Source organism: Chamaea fasciata, unplaced genomic scaffold, assembly GCF_029207755.1.
Source record: "Chamaea fasciata isolate MVZ Bird 193981 ecotype frontalis unplaced genomic scaffold, bChaFas1.0.hap1 SCAF_8, whole genome shotgun sequence".
In the NCBI taxonomy this organism is placed as follows: Eukaryota; Metazoa; Chordata; class Aves; order Passeriformes; family Sylviidae; genus Chamaea; species Chamaea fasciata.
Window position 1 is genome coordinate 34,038,448 of NW_027094093.1, and position 5,956 is coordinate 34,044,403.

The 5,956-nt window shown below is 38.0% G+C and overlaps 1 long non-coding RNA gene across 2 annotated transcripts; it reads right to left on the reverse strand.

Moving 5' to 3' along the window:
• Positions 1-822: 822 nt before the first annotated feature.
• On the reverse strand, positions 823-3,723 carry LOC136293018 (uncharacterized). Of its 2 annotated transcripts, none has more exons than XR_010722056.1 (3): positions 3,478-3,723; positions 2,628-2,680; positions 823-2,248 (listed from the first exon to the last, which is right to left on the reverse strand). It is a non-coding gene; the product is annotated as an uncharacterized lncRNA (long non-coding RNA). The 2 variants fall into 2 exon arrangements; XR_010722057.1 differs by having other exon boundaries at positions 823-2,319.
• Positions 3,724-5,956: the final 2,233 nt, after the last annotated feature.

Sequence of the window (5,956 nt, forward strand, 5' to 3'; positions counted from 1 at the left end):
ATGAGACTGTAGAAGAAAATAAATAGCAATAAATCATGATTTAAAGTGTCTCTCAGTGGTCCCATCTCTCCCAATATCCCCACAGTAAACACGGCCACATTGTCCCAGAAACTAAAGGAGTGAAAAGTTGAGTGGGAAAATGAACACTGCTCAGAACAACGACAAAATGTAGGAAGTGGTGATAATGATAAATAAAAGATTTGTGATATCGATGCATATTTCTGAAGCTAATTTCAGAAGTGAATAGATGTAACCAAATGAAACAAAACTTGGTGATAAGAACACAATATATACTGAAAGGTCAGCCCCCGGAACATCAATTGCACCTCACACTCACCAAAACTTTTAACCCCACTTGCACTTAAGCTGGAGTACAGATGATTAACAGAGATTTTCTATCACAGATGCTAGCCTAAGAAATATCAGCACCTTCCTGATATGCCACTGACCATAAAGAGGAAAAACGCCTGCACAAGTACCCTCTTAAAATGTTTTATTTCCAGGAAATCCTTGAAAATTTAAATATGGACTCTTTCTCTTCTATTCAGTCAAAGTTTACATTACATGAAACTTTCAAAATACCCTTACTTGAGGAGGTAATAATATTGTCTTTTCAAGAAACTGGAATTTCTACATTTTCTATATGGCTATGATGAATTTTTATTGAAATTATTACTGGAGCATCTTTATTATCTCAGAGAAATTTTCAGTCTGTCCTTGACTCACATAACCTGGATAATGTCTGTGAACTGCCTCAGTGTGGGCAGTGCAGGTGGTGGCACGCATCTTAGGAAAGGGGGTAAGGTCCCTGATTATAGTTAAATATCTCCATCTACATGCCTGGGAAAGAGGGATTGTCCTGACCTCTGTTTTGGCGCTTTTGGAAATTCTGCCTCTCATGGATTTAATTCATGAAAATCAACAATTTATTGTTGTTGCCACTTAACTGTTTGGGAGAGGAATGAGAAAAAAAAAAACAACTTTGTATGTCAGATGCTGGTAAATTGACTAATGCACTTCTAAAAGACATGCAGTTAATAGAAAATAAAGCTGACATATGAACCTGGACATAGCAATACTTCTTCAGCTCTTTTCTCTTCCTAAAGTGAAATAATATGTACTCCCCACGTGCAACAATCAATTTCGCAATTCACCATGTTGAAAAATATTTCATTTTGAACTTTTTATTTTTTTCCCCTTGCTACTAGCATGAGGTTTTACTGTTGAATCCTGAGTTTTGATGCATGGCTTATTGGATAGATGACAAAACCCAGCATGGCAATTAGCACAGACAAGTGTGAGGGAGAAGAATCAAGCTTTCTTGGCAGCACAGTGAGTGCTATGCCCCAGTGGATCCATTTTCTCATTTGCTTGCAGAAACAACTGCACCATTTCCTCATGCTGAGTCTCAGTTAGAATTCAGGAGCAAATGGGGAGAAGTCATTGACAAGTTTTATCCTGCACAGAAAGTTAACTTAATTTGCTAGGAGATTGTTTTTTCCTGCAACAACACCATGATATCTGACATGAGGAGCTTTCTTCTGAGACCTAAATTGTTTTCACCAATTCTTACACCATCATTTGCTTCACTCTCCTTAATGGTTCAGTTACCAAATGAGATAAAGGGAAATACTCTCATATCTCTTTAAAATTCCAGGAATAATTAACCTCTCAAATAAACTTTTGTTCTACTTTTGGAGGAATCATTAAGCAATAATGGAAACAATAGGCTTTTTAATTAAACTTCACTGGAGAGGCAATTCTGGTATTTGCTGAGCTAGTCAGATGCTTTGATAGCATTTCCCAGTTTTGCTGGCATTTTGCTACTTTTTCTCCCTGACCCTCCCTGAACTCTAGCTTTATTTTGGGAATCTTGATGTTGACAAAGATGTCCCCAGCAAACTGAGTTTTTATCTTGCTTGCAGACACTTTCTGGCTGCCAGTGTCACCCTGTGCACTCCAGGTGTGAGGTGCAGGCTGCTTCTCTGAGCTCACCGTGGCGGGACAGGTTTCAGAGAAGGAAAACACCTGTCCTTTAGGCTTGGTCATTGGCTCTCTGCTTGTATTTTCTCATGAGCCCCCTGAAGTCCTGGCTTCACCAGGAGCAAGCCAGATTTCTGAAGGTGTTTCCACTCTGTTTAAAAGGGATTGTCCCTGATGTTTGAACCACCATTACTGAACACCCCAATCTCAGTTCAGGATTCCCAGGTACAAAACTGTGCTCCGAGGAAATCAACCTGTGAAGGATCTGCTGGGGAAAGGACAAGGAGAAGAAACACCAACATCAGCAGCTCCAGATTTTATCTCCCTTTGGACAGTCTGTGCAAGAGCAGAGAAAAAGCACAGAGTCAGAAGTGGGTGAAAAAGCAGAGGAGTAAATTAAGATGGTGGAAGCAGCGGAGCGTGCTGAGTTTGGGAAGTCTGTGTTAGACTTGAAATGTGTGAGAGAAAGTTGCCAGACAAGGACACATACACACAAGAGTGGTCAGAGATGGGACTATATTTAGGTGTTGGTGAGGGTGGTTAGACATTAATGGGTTTTCAAATCTCACAGTAGAATGGGTGTCAGGAGCTGAAAGGAGAGCAGCTTGTCCATACTCCCCAGAGGGAAAATAGAGAGAGCTCACCTTCCACATTGCCTTTGGGTGCAACAGAAAGAAAATCTGCTGCCAAACCCTGTCTGCAAACACAAAATGATGATACCAATTCAAGTCTCTGTTAGTGACACAGCTCTCCTAAAAATACTGCTGAGGGCTTTTTGAAGTCTTGGATAGACAAGAGGTAAACGCAGGAAGAAAGGAGACTGCTCAGACACAGTGCAAGAATTAGACCTTCTCACCCAGTCAGATAACAGACTGTAAGAAAAAGCCTTATAAGCTCCTTGTGGGGAAGTGGAAACCTGGGTTAGACAGGTATATTGAGGTACTATAAAAAAGGATCTCAGAAAAGCACTAACAATTGTACTAGGAGATTATTGTGAAAAGGGAGTTATAAGTAATCAATAATTGTCTGGATGTGAAGAAAGCCTTGGCTGTGAAAAATCATCCAAAGGAAAAAACTATTTACTGTATTATAAAAACTAGTCCTTTAAGATCAATGTCTATTTTAGATCTCATAATTTCTCTCTGCAGTTATCCAAAATTTCAGTTACAATTTGTCCTTTGCAGCTGTGGTAAAAATTATAAATAAACTTTTTTTATACTCTTCTACCACCTGTTTAAAGACTGGCATTAAGTTCTCATATAATAAATACAAAATATATAAATAATATGTTTGGCTTGTTTTAATTTCATTAAAGAGAAAATAATTTTTTACTTGAATATTACAGTTTTCGAACACCAGGATTAATTTCTGACCAGGTGATTTTAATGGGAGTGACACTGGATTACTGCCAGGCATTGCATGAAAAATATCCCCTTAAGTGTCTTCATTGTAATTATGAAAACAGTGCAGTTCAGCTAAATCCAAAAAACTTACCCCTATGTAGTCTTGCCACAACTTTTCATTATGGTGCATTAGTTTAAAGCACACATTGAACACAGGCCAAATCGATACTTGATTTAAAGAGGAAGAATGGAAAGTTTTGTAGAAGTCTGGAGGTGACAGTGTCCGTACATCTCTGTTTTCCAATAAACATGCATCGCAGGAACATTTTCTGTCTGAGAAAACATTTGGTTGGCAGGTTCCAAACACACAAACCCCAAACACAGAATGCCTTATCTGAAGTGTGGAAATCCAGCTGGGACCCGCAGCTGCAGCAGGGACATTTGAATAACAGAATAAATAGGGGGCCATTTCCTGACTGACCGGCTCATTTCTCAACTCGTGTAATTTGAGAAGTGCCGAGTTTTCCCTTCCAAATCTTCCATCATCTAGAGCACACCTAGCAGAGTCTGATCTAATCCTACCAGGAGTTAATTTCCTTTGTGTCCAGCAAAATGTTCAAGACTCCCTATTTAATCTTTTGTCTGTAATATGAGCTTTTAGAATGGGTTCAGAGGGTATAGCAGTTTCTACATTATGTTTTTTTACTGTTTATTCTGATCCATGTGAAATCTTAGTCAAATATTTTACTTAATTTTAAAATCCTATTTTTTATGCCTTTTTCAGTAACATTAACAAATACTGTGCTAGTGCATAGATAAATATTAGCATTAAATACATGTTGAATACCTGGATGATTTTTAGTCTGAACTACACCTTCAGCTGTTGCTGTTTAACCGTCATCAATCCCTGGGAATTGGAGGAGAATTCAATTTTTCTTCCTAATTTCTCCCTTACACATTTTCAGCTTTCAGACTCAGTGGGCTTTTGGGCGAATATTCTCCATTCTGGACACACATAACACAGTGCTGTGGCCATGGAAACTGGAGTCCCAAACAAGAAGGAAAAGCAGAACAGGAGTTTTTGCCTCCTCCAAGACCCAGCACTAAATCCCAAATCATCTCCTGCACTTCCCCTCTCTTCCAGATAATTGTTTCCTTCCAACTATTTGTTTTTCTCTTGAAATGGTTTAGTTCTCATCTTAGTTTTCAACTATTTTTAAAGGTATAAAGATTGATTACATTCTCTCCCTTTCTTTTTAGCTGCCATTTGTCACTGTTGTGAAAAACATCAGCATGAAGGCTACTTCTATTAAATGGGAAACACTATAATTCCCATGCAATTTGTCCTTGTATAAGGAACACAAAAAAAAAAAAAAAAAAAAAAAAAGAAAAAAAAAAAGAAAAAAAAAAAGAAGAAATAGCACTTCTTCCATGGCTAGATTTGATTTCCCCACATAAATCCACACCTTCACACATCCCACCCACACTTCATTTCATACATGCTGCCGAGGTAGTGAAATGCCACAGACTACAAGTAGAGATTTTAGAAGCAATTGCATTTATCTTGTGAATGGCACCCTCTGATTAGCTTCCTTATAATCAATCACACTGATATCTGATTCACAAAAGCCAAATTATGCCTCTGTAAGAGCAATTAGATGGAGACCTTAAAAAAATAGATTAAAAGGTTTGAATACTTGGAGAGAGTAATTTAAAAATATTTAAAGGAAATTACTTTTTAATTTTATGTATTCATCTATTTGTAAGTTAATGAAATTAATGAGGCAAGAAATGAAATGGAAATTCCACAACTTGCATTTCTATAGTTAGTCTGTTTGCCACGAGCAGGCATAGAAAACCATATTTACAACCATTCTGGAGCTAAAAATAATGAATAGTATAATTGCAAGAGTAATTCTATTACATATTTTGCCCCTTTTCTCTCATATAATCTACAAATATCCTAAATATCTCCTTGAAGGAGTCTCTGTTGGCCTGCATGAGGCTGAAACTCTACTGTAAATGTGTATAAAGTGACCCTGGAAAAATCAAGCATTTCTACTGTTTTTTTTTCCCTTCTGCAAACAATATCTGCTCAGCTTTCCGTGTCAACATAACTTTGAAATGAATCATTTGTGCAACTGAAAGCTCTGGCCTGAGAGCTGTGAAAAAAGCAGTTTTCAGAAGATATGTGTGTACTGGAAATGTTTTCTTCTTGATACAGACCGGGAGATATTTGCTCCTTTCTTTCGTCTTAGCTTGGAAAAATCAACACAATCAAAATAAATATTGGAAATGGGCTGAAACTCATCCTGCAGCTCCCTTGCAATCGCTGAACATCCATAAGTTGTGATCAAGCACCCAAGGTAAGGAAGAATTCCAATGATTGATTAGCCCAGGTGCTCTAACGGGGTAGCTGAGCAACATCTCCTCCTGCTGACACCTTCTATAGTTCATCCTTGGTGGGCTGCCATCCTGAATTCTTTTGCCTATTAAATAATCACAATTCACCATCCCAATGCACACTAATATACACAAGGAATTAAGTTTTAGGGTCTTAGGTTGGGTTATGTTGGTGGTTTATAGGTGGTTTTAGGTTTATAAGTGGTTTTGCTGCAGGCAGGATCACA